General features: G+C 46.3%; 1 protein-coding gene across 5 annotated transcripts in view; it reads right to left on the bottom strand.

Annotated features, from left to right (window-relative positions):
- The window catches only part of MIS12 (MIS12 kinetochore complex component), a 231,109-nt gene that overhangs the window by 45,087 nt on the left and 165,255 nt on the right, over nt 1–20,767 (bottom strand). For 3 of the 5 annotated variants that reach the window (XR_013825059.1, XR_013825062.1, XR_013825063.1), the window contains 2 exons: nt 11,527–11,601; nt 3,529–7,264 (listed from right to left, as the gene is read on the bottom strand). The gene's annotated coding sequence lies outside the window, so the exon portion shown is untranslated. Of the gene's footprint in view, nt 1–3,528; nt 7,265–11,526; nt 11,602–20,767 lie in introns of those variants that run through there. The other 2 variants (XR_013825060.1, XR_013825058.1) reach the window with 2 other exon arrangements.

Genomic DNA, 20,767 nt, shown 5'->3' with positions numbered 1-20,767 from the left:
CTTCCCGGACCGGGGCACGAACCCGTGTCCCCTGCATCGGCAGGCGGACTCTCAACCACTGCGCCACCAGGGAAGCCCAAAATTAGCATATTTAATCTCATAAAATTTAGAACACTTTCTTGAAAAATGATACCTCATGTACAAAGTTAAATTACAAATAGCAAATGAGGAGACATTATATGTAACACATTTGACACACAAAGAATTTATAGCTGGAATACATCAAGATCTTATACAAAGTAATTTTTTAAAAAGACACATAACACAGTAAAAATTGGACAAAGTATATGGAGTAGGCAATTCACTGAAGAAAAATACAAATGTCAATAACCATATGAGAAAATACACAGCTTCCACTAGGAAGCAGGGAAATGGAATTTAAAGCAATAATGAGAGATGATTTTGCACTCATTATACTGCCAAAAATTAAAAAGATTGATAGTAACAAACGTTAGCAAGAATATGGAGAAACAGGTGCTTTCAGATACTTGCTGGAAGCAGTGTGAACCCTGAGGTCATTTGGAAGCCATCCAGCATCATCAACCAATGTTTAAATATTCATTCCCTTTACCCCAGCAATTTCACTTCTAGAAACCCAGCCTGAAGAAATACTGGCCTATGTGCAAAAAATATACATACAACAATAGTTGCTGTAGCCTGGTTGGTAATAACAAAACTGCAGGGGGTTGGGGAATTTGTAAATATACATCAATAGGAGAATGGCTAAATAAATTCTGAAACAACAGAATTCTCTGCAAATGTTAAAATCATGCAGTAGACTTTCGTGTACTGATGCAGAAAGATGTTCAAGACATATCATCAAGTAAAATCAAGTTGAAAATAATTTGTACAGTATGATACCACTTGTTTACACACACACACACACACACACACACACACACACACACACACACACACTCCCCTACATAAAGAGCAACAGGATATCAGAACACACGTCAAGGTATTGACGGTGGTTATCTGTAGGGAAGGGGGATGAGTAATGACCCAAGAAAGGATGACTTCCATGTGTGGAAGAAATGTTTTGCCCAAAACTCAGATTGAAGTGAACTGTGTGTTCAGCATCTTTGAGGGTGAGCTGCATTAGGAACAGAAATTTATTTCTCATAGATCTGGAGGCTGGGAAGTTTGAGATCAGGATGTCAGTATGGTAGGGTTCTGAGGTTTGAGGGAAGGCAGGGCCATGGGTCTCTGAGAACTGACACCCCTGGGTGAAGGGGCTCCTTGTCAGAGATGAAACCCTGTTGCTTGGGAACATCCAATTAATAGCCCCAGATCGATTTGTCATCCTTTACTTTTCAGCTATATGACTTGATATTTGTGATGAATGAATCATGTCTGATGATGGTTCCAAATTATCCTTGCCACAAATCTAACCCACCACTGACAGGAATAGGATTTCTTGGGACCACGTGAAGTCAAAACAGCAAGTGATGCCCAGCTAGTCGGCATGAGAGGAGGAAGAGGTCTGTGTCTGGCTCAGAAAGGTAAGTCTCTCCCCAGGGTATTTGGACCCAGCTCATTCCCTTTACTATCCACACTAGATTTGTCATTAACACGCGATTAACCTTGACTCGCGTCTGGAAATTTTAACTTACCGTGGTTTGCTCTGTACTGCTTAAACCTTATAAAAGTAAGAACGTATTAATACCTATGAAATATACAATTAGATAAATAAATGTCCCCAAAGTATAGCCTCTTATTAGATATCTTCTTAATCAACAGCTATTAAATAACTCTCTCATCTGGACGTTCAGAAAATATTTTGATGTCAAAAATAGGCTTTTGCAATTCAACAATGTGCACTGGGCTAGTTCACGTATGTGTTTTTCACTACTCTTCTAGTGGATGAAAGGGAGTACAGTGGAAAGGGGATGGTGTGGAAATAAACAAATTTTCAGTTGTGGAGCGTAAGTCCAAGAAAGGGAAGGACCATCCCCAAAGCCTGACTCACCCTGAGATGCACATCCTTCCAATGCCCTGAGCACACAGACATGAGCCTTGGGGTGCCAGCCACCACCCTGATTCCAGGGGCCTGCAAATCACAGGTCTTCCTTGCAGGGTGGCCCCCAACACCCTTCCCTCCGCCCGGGCTGTGCTCTCCTGGCAAAACCCCAGCCTGCTTGAACCCAATTATTTCATTTCTGACTGCCAGCAGTGGGGCAGCTAAATGCTGCCAGAGCAAATCACATTAAATGAACTGATTAGTTACAATTTAGATTCACGCCGCTGACAAAATTCAAACAGGAGAAGAGACGGGGAGGTGAGCCCTGCAGAAAATGGTCCTCTACATTTTCTCCCCTCCAACCTCCTCCCGCCCCCATTGCAGCCCAGGAGGGCACCTCACTCTTCACGGAGGACAAAAAGGAAACCATCAACAGAAACTCCCTCCTCTTCTCGCCAAACCTGCCGCCGGGTCCCCACACTCAGACCCTCATTCCTGCCTCAATGAAGAATGTCTCTGCTCCTCTCAGGGGCCAGTGTGCCTGGACTCCATCCTCCCTCACCTCCTCCGGGAGTTTGCGCCTCTCTCGAATTTTACCATTAACTCAGGTCATTTCACTCTTCTGTTTAAAAGCTTCCGTGGCTCCCTTTACACTTTAAAAGAACAACCAAAGTCCTGGCCATGGGTGGCCGGGTAGTGGGCTCTTGCCCCCCACCTCCAGATCACCTTCAGCAGCGGAGGACAGGTCCAGCCCCTCTGCGAGCCTCCCTGCTTCTCAGCCTAAGGGGTCCTCCACCCCAGCTGCACCAGACACCACGTGGGAGCTGGAGAACTTAACTCCCCTGAAGAAAGACCTCAACCAGTGAGAGAAGGAAGAAAGTAGGTGACTCCCCAGCTCCCATCTCCACCTGGGACATCACCGTGCTCGGAGCATCCCCGCCTGATGGAGTTCCAGGTGCCCCCAGTAGTACCCCTTCATTAACACAGGTTGTCAGCTTTCTTCCCTTCCCTGCCTCAATTTCCCCACCTCCTAACTGCCTCTCGAGGTGGTCTCCCATGTAAAGCACCAGCACCTACGTCCTTGTCATAGCGCTGTGTTTTCTTGCAGGTTTTCTGTCTCTCCCGGCAGACCCTAGAGTAGGCTGGAGCCTCGTCTGCCTTGCTCATCACTGCCTTGTCAGCTCCCGCGCATCCTCGAGGCTCAAAAAATAGTGAAGAGATGAAAGAACGAGCCGAGACTGCTGATCCACACGCCCCAGCGCCCTGCATCTGGACACACATGCACACACACGGAGTGGCAAGCGTCACCCACATTCTGCAGAACCAGAAATCCATCCTTCTTCACCCAAGACGTTACTAACACCAAGCCCCAGGACACCAATTCTTAAGTTTTCATCTCAGTGTTAGCAGATTCCCTGAGGCCTCCTTCTCCAGGGCTATGTTCCCCACTAGGTAGACTCAAGCCTTTAAGAGGAAAAGAAAATTGTTACTTGTGTTGAATGCTAACGCATGCCCCCAGCCCCCGGTTCTCATCTCCTGAGTTTTTGGTCTTTTAAAGTCTCTTCCACTGAGCTTCCCTGGTGGCACAGCGGTTGAGAGTCCGCCTGCCGATGCAGGGGACACGGGTTCGTGCCCCGGTCCGGGAAGACCCCACATGCCGCGGAGCGGCTGGGCCCGTGAGCCATGGCCGCTGAGCCTGCGCGTCCGGAGCCTGTGCTCCGCAACGGGAGAGGCCACAACAGTGAGAGATCCGCGTACCGAAAAAAAAAAAAAAAAGTCTCTTCCACCATGAGATTTCAATCCCTTCCCCCAAAAGTCCGTGATGCTCTTTTTCTAAAATACGCAGTTCAACACCATCCGGTGTTCTTGAATTGCCTCTATGTCCTGGACTCTGGGTGTGCTCTGCTTGTATTCTTCATGTCAATTTGGTTTTACTGAACAAAACTCAATCTCAGGCCAATTCCAGTACTACCCTTTCCTTCCCTAAAGAAGATTCCAGCCCTAGGTTATGCTCACAGCACCCAAACCGTGCCTGATACACAGTATATGCTCAATAAATCTTGAATTAAAAAAACAGTCCTTTGTAGTAAAACCCCTTTTGGTTGATTCATTGTTGTTAGCAGTTAAATTCCAATATGCCTAGGCATGGTTTGTTTCTTATTTATTCTGATTTGGACTTGCTGAAATTCATGAATCTGTATGTCTTTACACCGAATTTTGGGAAGTTTGGGCCATGATTTCTTCAAATAGTTTTTATCCCATTTTTTCCCTCTTCCACTTCCAGGATGCCAGTTATTTGTATGTTAGAGATTTTGATACTGCCCTCATCCATCCCTGAAGGTCTGTTCTTTTTTCCCCATCTTCTTTCTCTACCTTCTTCAGACTGAATCATTTCTATGTATCTATCTTCAAGGTCACTCACTCTTCTGTCCCCTCTACTCCACTGTGAAGCCCACCCAGTGAATTTTTTATTTAGATATTTACTTCTTGGTTCTAGAATTTGCCTTTGGTTCTTTTTTGTAGCTTCTATATATCTGCCAAGATTTCTCCTTTTTTATTCATTATAAGCATGTTTGCCATGACTGTAAAAGCTGCTTTAATTTTTATTAAAGCAACTATTTTATTAAATTTCCAAATTTATTTGGTAATTCCAAATAAAGGCATTGGTCCCATTTTCCTGGCTCTTCGTATGTCAAATAATTTTGCATTGTATCTGAATTCTGCAGATTACGTTCTGAAGACTCTGTGTACTTCATATGACTCTGAAATGTGTGAAAAGTGTTAGTGTCTGTTTAACAGGCATCTAACTAGGTTAGACAAACCACAAACTGTCTAATGTGCAGTGGACAGATCAAATTTCATTTCAGTTCTTTTAGCCTTAGCTGCAAGCTACTCTCATCAGCCAGAGACTTGGAGCAGAATGTATTTACAGAACTGGGGCTCCCCTCTCTGATTTTCTCCTTTCTAGAATTCTTCCCTCACTTTCCAGCAGCTGTCCTCTGGCTCTGTCCTGTTCATCCAGTTGCATAAATGGTTTTCAGTCAGAGTTTTCACTGCTTTATGCTGTATCATGGCTACAGTTTCCCTCAGATTAAAAGTCATGAAAATGGGAAACTCACCACATGCCTGTCCCTTCCAAGTTTCAAAAACCATACAAAATCTGCCTGCTTTTGTTCATTCCTCAGAGCCTACAGGATTTTTATATTTTATCTGTACTTTATAATTATTATCCAAAGGAGGGTCAGTGTTAGGCACCTACTCCATAACACTGGAAGAGAAACCCAAACACGATGTACACATTGACTTTAGAATAATATTTGACACAGTGTGTTTATACACACACATTTGTAGTGTAGATTCAGGTGCCATGAAAGCAAGATTTGGAGACTGGGAGGAGGGGACCCAAAAATAAAGGTAGATGGGTAGAGGAAAGGTATATGGAGAAACTTCCAACTGAGGAAAGCTTCAGCAATCGAAAGAAATTCTGGAATTTCCTTGCAGCCAAGGAAACAAGGAAAATTACATGGATTTCACAAGCTTCTGAGGCTGGTAATGGGAAACCTACAAATTCACTGAGGAATTTGCTTTCCTGGTCTTGAACTCAATGGAGTGCCATGGCCTCTCTTGTTGTAGTGATACTCAACAAGAGTATCAAATTTACTCTTTAATATTTAAACAGTTACTCCTGGTATTTAAAGATTAAATAACGCAGGTAAAGCATCTCCCATAGAGAGCCATGATGATGATATAATGATGATGATGGGGATGATGGTGCTGGGAATGATAACGACAGTCATGTTGGTGGTAGGATAACTTCTACATTTATCTTGTGTTTGTAAAGAAGGACCACGTTCACGTACTGACAGATTTTAACTCAATACATCGGTTACTCAGAATGTCAAATGTAACTCTCTTAAGCTGGCTCTAGGGTGGAACTATCTCCCAGGAACCAGCAAACCCTGCATCCTGGAGGCAGAACGCTGTTTTCTGGTCCAGTTAACGGCCTCCTGGCTCCTTAGACACTTCAACAGAGCAAGCACTCGGGAAAGGACTGGGCAGCCGGCACTGGGAAGGGCCTCTGGGATCTTCCATTCAATCTGCACATAAGTGCCGGGTTCTTTGTTCTGAGGAATTAATCAGTGAAGCAATGATGTGGTGAAGGCACTTGGGGATGGAGGGAAGCGAGGTGCATGTTAATCAGCCTTGCATGTGAAGCCAGGACAGAGCCTGGAAAACCCCACACAGCCCCTAGGTTCCTGAGCCCTCCACCTGCCCCGACCCAGGGGCCACCAGGGGGGCTGGGAGCTCTCATCTGAGCCTCCAGTTGTGAGGGAGGAGGACACCTGCCCAGCTCCATCACGTCCCCCCATTCATCCCCCTTGATGTGAGAGCCAGCGGCTGAGCTGCGATTCTGTCTGGGGCTGTGCCTTAAGAAGGGTCACAGACAAGCGTTAGTCTGTGAAGTCAGGGCTTAATCAGTGACCGCAGTCAGGATTGAGGCTGAGGTCACGGGCTGAGGTCAGTACGTGGTAAGGATTAGGGATAAGTATACGGCCAAGGTCAGGGCTCAGCCTGTGGCTCATTCTGTGACCAGAGAAAAGACTCAGTTATGTTCCTGGTTGGGGTGAGATCAGAGTCAGGGTATTGGGGACCCTGGTTAGAACCCCGGGATCTCTGAAGTCCCCTTAGCCAAGGAGTATGTCAGCTCTGGGAAGGAGCTCTCAGAACCCACACATTAATAACGTGTGCATTATAATAAGTACTGTCCCAAATAACTCCAGCCCTTGTTCCCCTTTATTGCTTAATCAATTTCTAAACGTGTCCTATCTTTATAGCAGAGAACCTGCGCTTTTTCTTCATCTGAACTTCTGGAAGGTGTAGGGAAACTTCAGGCCTTGCACCCAATTTCTGGATGTGGAAGGAGATGCCTGGGCACATCTCTCATGCATCTGCGGTGGATGCCAGCCCTCCCCTGCCTCAGGAACCTTGCTCTCTTCAGCATTCCTCTCCAAGGCCCCCTCCTGGGCCACCCTCGCCCTCCCCATGTGCAGGCCTGGAAGGGGTCCCCTTGTCCAACCTGGTGTGTTATACCCGTCACACAACTCTCCCAGAAACGGCTTCCTATAGAAATGGTGCTGTTTTTTTCTCCAAAGAATTGAAGGCATTTAGGCATAATTGGGATACACAGGGGTTTCTTTCAAAATCTAGGCCACCCAAATGGGGAGCTGAGGGCACCCTTACCAGGTTCACGCTTAGCTTAGCCAACTGGAGTCTGGCTTTCTGCCCTCTGGTAGGTGATTTCTGTGGGAGAGGAAAGGAAACGCCATTAGTTCATTTGTTTAACATACATTTTAAAGTCAAGTTAATATACGCACATATGTTAAAAACACAAGCGACTCAGAAGGGCTTATGATGAGAAGCACCTGAGATCAATCGCTTATGTTGAGCTGAAATCTATCTGTCTTGGGAAGAGTTAATGAGACCATCACTAGGCCCTCCTTGTTGAAGCCTCCCCCTCCCCCCACTCTGCCTAGAAGCATTAATTCCATTATCAAATGGTCAGCCCTGGGGACTGAACATTCAAACGCTTAAAGCAGGTTAATTAAAATCTTTGATCGAAGCCCCATAAAACTTCTTTCTCTTAATTATCCTGGATGGTCTCACAAGCCTTAAAGCCAAAGGCGAGACAATGAAGAGGCTGGGAGGAGAGTATCCCGAGAGGAACAGCTACCCGGATGGAAGCGGCCACGTTGCTGCTCCCATCAGCGCTCCATGCCCGGACACTAGAGGCAGAGAAACCTACCCTTGCTTGTCTAACAGTTACTCACCCAGCACTTCCTATGTCAGCTGCTCCCCCAGATGCTGGGAGCACAGGAGAAAGACCCAGAACCTGCCACTGAGGAGGGGCCAGAGCCTCATGAGGAGGCAGAGTGGACACTTGCAGTGTGATGTGACAGGCACCACTGAGCAGAGCGGGCGGGATAGGGGCTGTGGAAGCACAAAGCAGGAGTGCCCAGCCCAGCCTGGGGAGATCAGGGAGTGCTTTCCAAGATGGTGACCTTGAGTCGGGATAAGAAGGATGTGACAGTCAGGGGAAAGTCAAGGGCAAATTCTGGGCTGAGTGGAGAGACCTGGAAGTGAGAACAGGCTCAGGAGACAAGGTTACAACACGGGCTCCAGTTGGACCATTGGTTATTGCCCAGAAGAGGGGTTCTGTGTCCAAGGGCCAGGGGCTCTGTGAGCCCTTCTCTGAGCGTGGGCCATTGAGGGAGCATACTACAGCAGGAAATCAGGGGAGGAAAGGGGTCACTAGACCCAAAAAGCAGGGACCAGGGGCCAGGAACATCTCAAGGCAGGTCCATCTCAGCATCCTGCAGCCCAGGCAGAAGCTGTGTGGCGGCGCCCTCCGGCAGCCACAGATCAAGGGGAAAACAAAGTTTTCCTGAATCACCGCCATCCCGCCTCAAACACTTTGTTGCTTCTGAACATAGAAGATCACAGTGTCAAAAGATAAATTGAGACGTATTTAAATTTTTAAGAGTTTATTGGAGCAAAAATCAATTCAAACCTGACAGTTTCAAACTGAAAGTGGTTAGGAGTGTACACCCAACAGGAGCTAGAGGCAAGACTTTTTTGAAAAGACACAGAAGCAGAGCAAGAAAACGACTTGGCTATAGTTTAAGTGGCTGTCTGGTTTGGGAAAGCCTGGTTGGCTGTTTGTGACTGGTTGCCCCCAGGTTTTTATTTCCCAACCTTGAGGCACATACAGGTTTCGGTCTGGTTTACTTATATATGCTGCCAAGGTATATAGGCCAAGGTGGTTGCCCGACTGGGACCACCCCAATCTGGTGGACTCATGTTTAATTAACGTACCAGCAGCCACCAAGGGAAGGTTCTGGCGAATGATACTCACTCTTCTACCAACCTGTCTGTGCTCCAGCTGTCTCCTCCACCTCAGATAGACTAGCCCCCTTCTTGGCAGGTCCTGCTCACCTTTCTAGGTCTGATTCAAATGCCCCCTCTTCCAGGAAGCCCTTCTGGCTGTTCTTCCATCTGAAATCTAGGGAGTGCTCTTTCTCCAGCACTCAGCTTCCCAGCTGTGCTGCAGTCTAGCCTTTACCCATATCACTTGAGTCCTGTGAAGCAGGTTTATATCCCTACTTAGCTTCTGGTTACCCTGTGGCCTTCTTCAAGTCACTCAATTCCCACTGAGCCTCTGATTCCTCATCTGTAAAACAGGGGTAGCAATCTGTCCAGAAACCCCTTGGGCATCTTGTTAGAATGCAGATTCAGATTCAGTGGGTCTGGGATTAGCCTGATATTCCGTATTTCTAACGGGGTCTCAGGTGATGCCATTGCTACTGGTTCAGGACCACCCTTCCAGTAGCAAGAAGTGATATATTCAGTTCCAGTGAGGAGTACAGAGTGTTCTAAAGGGCCTGCCCACATTAGGGGCTCAATAAGTTGGAGGCTTTTTTGTACAATTATTATCTCTATCACCTGTGCTTGGCATGGAGTAAATGCTGGAAATAATGGTAGCTAGTGTCATTACATGTTATCTCCCCGGCTACCTGGCCAGTGTCTTGAGGGCAGGGTATGTGCCTAATTGAAATGCCTTACACAGAAAAAGCAGAAGTTCGCAGCTGGGAAGGAAAGAACACAGTAGTTTGTACCAAGCTTTGTGGGGTAGGGGGTGGTTCGCTCTTGTGAGACCCTTCTCTCCTGGGTTCCGAGCATATATGCAGAAAATCATGGCCAGGGAGGGGGTCATCCCACCCCAACGACTGCCTGCAACCTCATCCTGTGAGAGCGACACCAGCTGCCCCCAGAAGCTTCCCTCCTCGGAGGCTAATTTCCCACGGAAATGAGCTCTCAGCCTCAGAGCATCTGCAAGCAGAGGGAAACAGTTGGCTTCGTAACCTTGGGGGAAAAAAGGCAAATAAAGGAGTCTCGAAAGATTTATCAGAGACCCCAGGAAGCTGTAAAACATATGTTGTAACATATCGGTCCTTGACAGGCTCTAGCAACAAGGAAACCCTTTCCTTCATGCACTGGCTGAGGCTGAGTTAATGAGAACCTGTTCCACCTCCTGCCTGGGGGGCAGAGGCGTCCTCTCCGGCCCCTGTGGGGATGCATCTACAGAACCTCAGTCTCAGGCCTGTCAACCCAGCTGAGGAGGACTCCACACCCAGCTGAGGGCCTCTTCTGCCTCCAGTCCACCCAGATAAAGGTGTGAGCCCCAGGAGTTGGCAACCCTTCATGTCCTCAGTGGCAGAGCCCAGCTCTGTCACCCAGGTGCCTGGAGCCCTTCTCCCTTCAAGGACGGGGAGGTCAAATCCATTGCCCCAGGGATGGGGAGGGCAGTCACAGCCTGGAAGAGCTATTCTCTGTCCTGATTATACCCTGGAGTCACCTGGGGGGCTTTAAAAGTATACAGATGCCTGGGACACCCCTCCAGGTGTTCTGAATTCTGGGGTGCTGCCTAGGCATCAGGATTTTTTTAAAGCTCTGGGGTGATCCTAATGAGTATATGAGCACCCAGGGGTGAGAACCACTGGCTTAGAGAAAAAAAAAGGTCATTGCTCAGAGTTAACTTTCAAAAAGGAGATTTTAAAGACTTCCATGGAACAATAGAGCATTTTTGATTTGCAAGAGAAACAGCTCTCTTTTTAAATGCCACCAAAAAAAAAAAAAAAAGATCAAAGCCTGGAGGGCCAAGAAAACAGAGTTGGAAGGATGCTGGACAGGAGGTGAGAGCAGTTTTTCCACTCCAAAGGCAATTAAATTCTCTTAGGAGAGAATTTCTAGGACTCTCAGAAAGGAGATCAAGCAAGGGAGACAGAATTTCTAGGACTCTTAGAAAGGAGATCAAGCAAGGGAGACAGAGATGAATTTCCCTCGCTACCAGATAAGGTGGAGAGCAGAGGGTCTTCTCTATGTTTTCCACCTGGAACCTTGGCAACTACCTGGAGGAGTTGGGGGATGATATCAGTAGGATAGAAGTGGTGGCAGAAAGAGCCCTCCTTCTGAGTTGTCCTCCCATGTGGCCCAGAGACCTGTCCCCTGTCTGCATCTAAAGACTATTATTGTACCCAAACCTCATGGGCTTCTGCAGCTCCTGCTTCAGCTTGGGGAGGGGTCTGGAGAGCAGGGGACACCAGCAGTAGGTACAGAGGCTGCCTGAGAGTAGTAAAGGGACCAAGCACCCTTCCCACAAAGGGATGAGAGAGAAGACCAGAAGGCAAGATGCCTTCACCTAGAGGTGACTGAGCAGTGAGTTACTTTGAATCAAAAGTTGGTTTGTTTCTGCTGAGTGGAAATGGGGGCGCCCAGGAACAAGTGAAGCTTACTTATAAAAAATTAAGAAAGTTACATTTCTGCACATCTGAGTGTAACTGTAAACCTTAAACCCACTGTGAGGTCCATCCAGAAAAGAAGAAATATACACCGCCAGTGAATAGGAAGAGGTGCTGGGCCTCAGCAGTAATCCAAGAAACACAAATCAAAACACCAGTAATACACCATTTGGGCCCCTGGCTGGGAGGTGTTTTAAAATCTAATACCTGTGTCGGCAACGGCAAAGAAACCAGCCTCTGCTATATCGATGACGAAATGCGTGTCCTCTTTCGTAGGGAAACCTGGGTAATGAGAATTAACAGAATTACAAAGAGTACACTTTTGGTGCAGCCATTCTAGAAATTTCACCTAAGGAAATAAGGATTACAGAAAACTTTGGGAATGGACTTGTTAGAGTTTTTATTATTATGATCCTAAAAAATTGGTAAACAAAACTGAAATGTCCAATAATACAGAAATGGACCAAAATATACTGCATTATGAGATATTTGGTGAAGTATTATAAACCATTAAAATAATTTTAGAAATATATTTAGTGACTTGGAAAGGTGTTTATAATATATTGGTAAGTGAGGAAACTAGTTAAAAAACATGTTTACTGATTCCTAATCATTGTATATATGCATAATATATTTATATATAATTGATATATGTGAAAAAATGGAAGGATCTACCTCTACAATATTAACACTGGTCCTCCTGGAGTAAAGGCATTATTATTATGATTATATTTTCTTCTTTATTTTCTAGTTTCTCTACAGTAAATATGTATTATTTGTGACTTTAAAAAGAAACTTCCCATGAAAGGTGGTGGATGAAACACATACATTTGTTCTGTTCTATCTCAAAGCCCACTAAAAGAGCAATAAAATTATTTTCTTTGGGCTTCCCTGGTGGCGCAGTGGTTGAGAGTCCGCCTGCCGATGCAGGGGACACGGGTTCGTGCCCTGGTCCGGGAGGATCCCACATGCCGCGGAGTGGCTGGGCCCGTGAGCCATGGCCGCTGAGTCTGCGCGTCCGGAGCCTGTGCTCCACAACGGGAGAGGCCACAACAGTGAGAGGCCCGTGTATCACACACACAAAAAAATTATTTTCTTTTAAGGCATAAGCCCATAAGGTTTTTTGGCTTTGTTTTTTTAAGTGAAAGGATACAGTTGCAACAAAATGTTGGAAGCTGGAGGAGTTATAACTAAGAAATCTGAATTCTCAATTAGGAGTAAAGAAAGTAACCTGGTTTACATCTCAGACCACCCACCACTACTACCCTGTGCCCCTGGAAATGGGGGTTAAAATGTGACTAAAACAATGCCATTGGCTGAAAGTCTATTGAAGTAGTAATAGCTAGATCCCAAGACCCTTTCTTCACTCCCACCGAAGGACTGAAGACTTAGCCTCTGGAAGGTCTATTCTCTGGGGAAACAAAAAGCATAGGGACTGGAGAACACCAAGAACAATTGAGAGCAGAGGGGGTTAGTAAAACTTCACATGTTTGATGTTGCCCCACTGCCAGCCTCTTCCCTCCCTCAGCTCCCAGAAAGTCAAGCAGGACAGGGGAAGACCTTCTCTAGGTCATCTGACAATCCCCAAAGGAAAAACCTGAAGATGCTAACATTGGAGGGGGGGGGGTCCCCAAAGACCACTATAGTAAAGCTATAATCTACCAGCTCCCCCACAAGCATAGCTTCTACACACCACAACCAAGTCCCCCAGATATTTGAAGAAAACTTTGATGTGAAAGAAACTTAAACAAACATGGGAGCAAAAGCAACTTGGAGGAAGCAGAGACCATGCAAGGAGTGGGAGGGAAGCTATCAATCGTAGCAGGGAGGAGAAGATTGTCATCAAAAGAGGAATGAAACAAAAAAAACAACAAATAGCTCTTGAAAGCTAAAATTATGCAGAAATGAAAATAGAAAGGCAGAAAATAAAGTTGAGTGAAATGTTCCAGAAAGTAAAACAAAAGACAAAGATGTGAGGAAAATAGGAGAAAAAAAAATAAGATCTTGGAGGACTAGTCCGAAAGGTCCAACATGCACACAATAGGAGTTTCAGGGAATTCCCTGGTCGTCCAGTGGTTAGGACTCTGAACTGTTACTGCTGAGGACTCCGGTTCAATCCCTGGTCAGGGAACTAAGATCCCACAAACCACGTGGCCAAAAAAAAAAAAAAAAAGTAGGAGTTTCAGAAGTGGGGTGGGAGACAGAACATCATGAAAGGAAAAATTGAATAAAAATTTTCAAAACTGCAGGCCTTAAGCTGAAAGGGGCCATCAGGTGCCCAACAATGTGGATAAAATAAGCCCATACGAAGGCACGTGCTCCCAAAGCATCAGAGCACTGGGAACAAGAGGAAGTTTCCACAAGCTTCCAGATTTCATACAAAGGATCAAGAAGTAGAATGGCTTAAAACTTAACAGCAACACTGGAAAACTAGACAACAAATAAGTGATGTCTTTAATATTCGGAAGGAAATGATTTCCAACTGGTAAGTCTTTACCCAGCCAAGCTATCAATTATGTGTAAAGATTAAATAAAAGTACTTTCAGACATGTAAGATGTCAAAACAAATCTACTACCCAGGTAGTATTTCTCATGAAGACATTGGAGATGTGTTTCAGCAAACAAGGGGAGTAAACAGAGAAAGAGAAACATGGAACAGAGGAAACAGGAGCTCCAACAGGGGAGATTCCCTGCAGAGGGAATCTCCAGGATGCTGGGACAGGAGGTCCCAGATAACAACCAAGCAGCAGTCTGAGAGGACGCACAGCTCAGACCAGAACTGGTCAAAGAAATGGAAAGTCCAGAATTCCCGGTATGTCTGAACACCTTAAGAAGAGATTTAGACAATGGGCAGAGAGTTTGGTGTTGGGTTGGTGATAAGCCCATAGAAAATCAATGAAATAAAAAAAAAAAACCAAGACAATAATGAACTGCATGGAAGATTGGGCAAGAAAGGAAAAGTAAGCCTAAGAGATTAGATGATGCTGCTGTCAAGGAACTTACAGAGGCATCATAATGTGAACATTGCTGGGTGATCTCACCAAAACCATTACCATCTCCCGGGAGGAGAGGGAATGGGGTGGCCAGGGGGACGTGACAGAGGAATATCATTGCCATCTACAGAAGGAAACCAGTAGATAGTGCCTAAAACTGAAAAATCAAGAAGTTGCTACAAGCTCCGTATTTAAAAGATAAAAGATAAATACCAAAATAACGGACTGAGAAGTTGAAAATTTTTGCCCCTGGGGAAAGAAAAAAGGGAGAGGGACTCTTTCTAGTAACAAGCTTCATAGACATATTAGGCTCTTTAAATTAGGTATAACTTTGGACTTCCCTGGTGGCTCAGTGGTTAAGAATCCGCCTGCCAATGCAGGAGACATGGGTTCGAGCCCTGGTCCGGGAAGATCCCACATGCCGTGGAGCAACTAAGCCCATGTGCCACAACTACGGAACCTGCGCTCTAGAGCCCATGAGCCACAACTACTGAGCCCGCGTGCCACAACTACTGAAGCCCGTGTGCCTAGAGCCCATGCTCCGCAACAACAGAAGCCACCGCAATGAGAAGCCTGCGCACCACAACGAAGAGTAGCCCCCGCGTACCTCAACAAGAGAAAGCCCGCACGCAGCGACATAGACCCAAAGCAGCCAAAAATTAATTAATTAATTTTTTAAAAATTAGGTATAACTTTGATAAAAATAAAAACAAATTGTACATTTTTATATTGGGCATTTGAACAGAAGGATTTTTGAAGTCTCTTTCAGCTATAACCGTCCGTAACTCGAAGTTACTTTTTTAGGAATCACAATAAGCAGCTTTCTTGAACTTGAGGGCTTTCGGGGTCACTTGTCGATTGTGAAATGACCCCCTTAAGTCAGCAAACAGATCAGATTCTCATTTCTCTGTGTGCTTGGTTTTTGGGTTCATCTTGGCATGGCTGCCCTGAGCCATGTGATTCGGTGGTAAAGCATAGGCTGGATGAGATTTGGAGGCAGGTCAGCTTTCCGCAGACTCCCCCCAACTCCTACCCCACATGGACCCCTGAACCTGGCCGGTCAAGGGCAGCTCCTGCCCGCACTGGGGACTCTCCTAGCCCCGCCCTCCCCAGCACTCCCTCTGCATCCTCACAGAGCTGCCGAGTACATTCCCTGCAACAGCACAGATCCAGCTCGATCAGGCACCAGCCTTGTCTTCACCACCTGTTCACCACTGGCAAGGCATCTGTACCCACTTCACATCCACAGTGTGTGCTGGGGACCGTGGCCTTGGGCTGACTCACTGCCGGGAAAACGTGGCCGCTTCCAGCCAGCCAACGGATGACACCAGGAGCCACCAGCTTGGCCATCCAGTGAACACAGCAGCCAAGCTTTTCTCCACCCTTAAGTTAGCATTTATTACTCTTAAAATAAGGCAGTGCTGTGCAGCATTAATTCAAGACAAGAAGCTGCAAATTCCAGGCCCTTTTGAAGGCTTGTTTTCACAATGAATTAATGGGTCTTAATTTAACAGGGTATCGACAAACTGGGCTGCTGGAAGAATTCCAAGAAGCTGCTTTCTGCCCTGGTCCTGACCCTCTGCAGCCACTACACCGACTGACCGACTGACGGCAGCATCACAGTGCAAAATAGTAACAGTAGTAGTGAATATTCACCGAGTGCTTCCTGTGTGTCCAAGTGTGGTGCTAAGTGCTTTATATGCATATAAATTTAATTTATAATTAAATGTATAAATTTAATAAATTAATTTTATGCACTTAATTTTCACAGAAAGTCTTTGAAGTAGACACAATTACTATCTTCACTTTACAGAAGAGAAAATAAGTTTACCAAGGCAAATTTGCTTAAGATCACATGGGTAGGAAGTAATAGTGCCAAAGTGTGAACGCATGTATTGGTAGAAGTCCCCAGAAAAGTCCTCTTTGGGGGATACGAGTGCCCTAAATACAGCATTTTGTAACCAGGTACTTTCCTTTTGCTTGAAGACCGTCCTCCAAGTTAGATGAAACTTACTGGCCTTAAACATAAAGCAGGCTGATTAAAAAAAAGAATGAAATTTTGCCATCTGCAGCAACATGGATGGAGTTGGAGGGCACTATGCTAAGTGAAATAAGTCAGAGAAAGACAAATACTGTATGCTATCACTTATATGTGGAATCTAAAAGATACAACTATTGATTATTTTTAAAGAAAGCAGACTCACAGATATAGAGAACAAACTAGTGGTTACCAGTGGGGACGGGGGGTGGGGAGGGAATCTAGGGGGAGGGGATTAAGAAGTACAAACCATTACGTATAAAATAAGCTACAAGGATACGTTGTACAACACAGGGAATACAGCCAATATTTTATAACTACAAATGGAGTCTAACCCTTAAAAATTGTGAAGTGTTATATTCCACACCTGTAACATATAATACTGCACCTCAACTATACTTCAATGAAAAGGTAAAAATAAAAAAATGTAAAATAAAAACCATAAAACAGGTTGATGCAACTTGATTATGCTGCAGCTCTTTGAAGTTAGGAGCAAATGCTCTGCTTGCCATGGAGAAGAAGTATAATCGTGAAGGATTGCCAGGCCACTAGTGCCCCAGCAGCCACTAGGCGCCTGGCTGTTTTCAGGAAGCGTTAGAATGAGACCCGAGATCAGCTTTCTGGGATGGCTTTGCTGGCGCCATGACCTTGCCAAGACCCTCAGCTGGGTTGCTGTCCCACCTGGCTAGAGAGGTAGCTCCACTTGCTCAGCAACTTGCAGGCTGCAGGTGTCTCCCCTTCCCAGGTATCGGTGGGCCTGCCAGGATGGGTGAGTCGCTGAGAACCCAGGAACCAGTCAGCCACTTCCACACCATGGTACGGCAGGAATTCCGTCATAGCTGGATCTTCTTTCTCTGGGCTTCCATTGGGTCCACCCAGGGAATGGGGCACAGATCTCCGCTCCCAGATCCCATGGACCTCTCAGGTGGTGCTGCCTCCTCAGGGCTATTCCAGGAGGGCCGGGGGTGCCCCACCTGGGACCCGCGTACAACTATACTCTCAGTCTTTTCCGCCACCATTTTGGTTTTTTTTTTTCCTTCTCCCAGCATTTGGAATTTTTTCAGTTCCAGAGACCAGATGGCAGCTACTTCTCTCAACCTCCTAGACTTAAACATTTTTGTCTAAATGTCCAAAAGAGCTTTCTATAACATAACCTCCAGGAAGAAATTCACAACTGTTTCCTTTCCGCCACACCATGCCCCTTCTCTGAAGTAAGGAACAAAGAATGATGGGGCTGCTTAAAATTGGAGGGAAGGTTATACTAAAGGAGGTAAAGAAAGGTCTGTAACGTTTTACAACTACTTTCCTACCATGCGAAGCTCTTCCTCTGTTAATTAATTGATTTACTTATGCAGTTGCATGCTGTAGCAGCTCACACTGGCTCTCAGAGCTAATTGTTCCATTTTCAGGGAATCCACAAGCTGACTGGTAATCTATTCATAACTTGAAATCAGCCATGGTAAAGTATTTACATCACGAAAAGCGGCCAACCCTGCAGGCGGGGGCACACCTCTCCCCTCCACAGAGCCGGTTGTTAAAACATTTACTAGCGCACCACTGCTTACCTCCACCTCCTTCCACCAAGAATTCAAGGTGGATTTTACAAAGTTTAGAGTATCAAGGATGTTAATCACTGCCAGTCCCACTTACTTCTACTTTTTTTTTTTTTTTTTTTTTTTTTGCGGTACGCGGGCCTCCCACTGTTGTGGCCTCTCCCGTTGCGGAGCACAGGCTCCGGACGCGCAGGCTCAGCGGCCATGGCTCACGGGCCCAGCCGCCCTGCGGTACACGGGACCCTCCCGGACCAGGGCACGAACCCGCGTCCCCTGCATCGGCAGGCGGACTCTCAACCACTGCGCCCCCAGGGAAGCCCTACTTCTACTTCTAATGGAACTTCTTCTACCCCCAGTTTCTGCTGAATAAGTAGTCGTGTTCTATAGCTCATGTGCCCGTGACCCTGAGCCATTCTTCCCCACATACAGCCACGGCTGACTGCCCTGGGCTGGGCACTTGACATGATGCCAATCTATTCACTGGCCAGAAAACCGTGTCTTAGAGCTGTTGACTCAAAATGATGAGCCTAGAGAGGGTTCAGTGGATGTGCCACTGGAGACATGCAAATTGCCTTGATTTCTAGCCGGAACGGCTGCAGCCGTGGCTCATCCTGCTCCTGTGGTCTCAGGTTGCCCTTGCCTCCACCACTGGGACGGATGAGGGACTTGCCTAAATCCCTCAGGGCGATGGCCCCCCTTATGCCTGCTCCACAGGCCTCTTGCCTCCCGACTTAGGACTTCCTTGTTGCTGCTGAGACAAGAGACACCACCAGACCCAACTGGATTTCCCACACCAACAACCCAGAAATGTCAGGAATTAACACCCTTGGGGTGGGCGAATTTTAACCAAAGGGCTATGGGAGCCAACAGATCGACCTGTCCATTGCTCCCCTTCGCATCTAGCCTAGATCAATGCTTCTCAACCTCAGCACTGTGGACAGTTTGGGCTGGATGATTCTTTGTTTGGGGGGCAGGGGTCCCGGGCATTGTAGGATGTTTAGCGTCATCTCTGGCCTCCACCCACTAGAGGTAATAGCACTCCCCTTAGTCATGACAATCAAGAATATCTGCAGACACTGTCAGGTGTTCTCTGGGGGACAAAAATCACCCCCGGAGAGAACCACTGTCTAGACAGACTCTTTGGAGACGCTGTAGTTTTATATGGCCTCTCTGAGATGACCCACAGTACCAAGGAATCAGCTTGTTGGAAGCTGTGGCAGCTTAGCCACTCTCCTCCAGGTGCCCTCCCTCAACTCCTACTCACGCCCTTTCCCTCACTCCTGCTTCCTGAGGTTGTATTTCGCAATGACGCATACGTTTTCATCTCAGGTTCAGTTTTCTAGAGAACCTGTCTGCTCCTAAGCAAACCTTTTCTTTCAATCTAGGTCTTGTTTTTCTCATCTGTATAGAAAGAGATTGGATGTCATGCTTTGAAATACTTAGAAGACATGACGTTCACAGGATGCGTGTCAGAATCAGGAGCCCAAGTAGTACCAGCAGGCAAGAATGTAAGAACATCCCTGAAGGACAAAGTAAAGACCTGCATCTGAGTCCAGAAATCTGGCTGTGTCAGCACAGGATGCAAGAATGTGGCTCTGCGTCAACAGGCACAGAAAAGAACTCGGGAAGAAACAAGTTAAGTTCTACTTCATTAAATTAGAAGTGTGAGATGGCTACCGAGAAATAAGTGTCATCTGGGTCACATCAATAGAAACGTGGAGTCCAGAATATGGGAGGTGGCCATGTCACTCTCCTTTATACCGCTCCAGACTCACCTGAAGTACTGAGCCTCCGACACTCTCAGAGGGACATGAGCAAACTGGACTTGACCAAACGAAAGTGGCTGAAGATAATATCAAGGACCAGAATCCACTGTGTTGGAGGAACATTTGGAGGAGCTGGGAGTGTTCCTCCTGGAGAAGAGAAGACAGAGCGGAACGGGAGACCAGCTTCGAGGACCTGAAGGGCTGTCTTGGGTCAGAACGAACAGCCTTCAGCTGTGGGTTCTCATTATCCAGACCTAGTTCAGGAATCCAAATCGATGGAATCCACTGAGAGATGGATCACAACTAAACCTGAGTCTGTGTTTCCCATATTCCTGGCTTAAGCTGCCTTAAAAGGAAAGGGGCTGCACGGATTCTGCAGGGCCTGGACAGAAGCAATGCTCATAATCATAACAGCTCCCACTCATCGAGTGCTTTCTGCACACTGATATGAAATAAGCACTCTACATGTATTTCATCTTTACAGCAACCCCAGCGGCTAGGTCCCATTCACAGTGAAGGAAACTGAGGTTTGGAGAGATTAAGCAACTAGATGGCAGAAGAGCTGGGAATCAAGACCCTATCCTCTGACCCCAAATTATGTGCTTAAATGCTACTGAACTAGGCAGAGGTACCACAGAAAAAGACAGAAGCATCAGCTGAGAGAATCGTAATGGTGATAGCCAACACCTGCATGGCACATAGGATGGGATGGGCCCAATTTTTTTTTTAATTGATGTATAGTTGATTTACAATACTGTATTAGTTTCAGGTATACAGGAAGGTGATTTGGTTTTATATATACACATATAGGTATATATATTCTTTTTCGGATCCTGAGTGTTTTACATATATCACAACACTTATTTCACCAACTCTTGGAGACAGTGACTATTATTCCCATCTACAGGAGGGGAAACAGAGCATGGAGAACTTAAGCAATTTGTCCAAGGTCACTGGTTAGTAAGCGGTGGAGCTGGAATGCTCCTAACTGCTACACTGCCCCCCACCCCAACCTGAACTAGGACGCAAGGGTCTCTATCTAAGTGGCCTTCTAGATTCTAGTATCTGTGACTCCCTTCTTAGAAGTCTCAGGTACAA

Source organism: Stenella coeruleoalba (genome assembly GCF_951394435.1).
Source record: "Stenella coeruleoalba genome assembly, chromosome: 19".
NCBI classification, from domain to species: domain Eukaryota; kingdom Metazoa; phylum Chordata; class Mammalia; order Artiodactyla; family Delphinidae; genus Stenella; species Stenella coeruleoalba.
The sequence above is the reverse complement of the archived record's forward strand: the minus strand, read 5'-3'. Positions and strand labels throughout refer to the sequence as shown.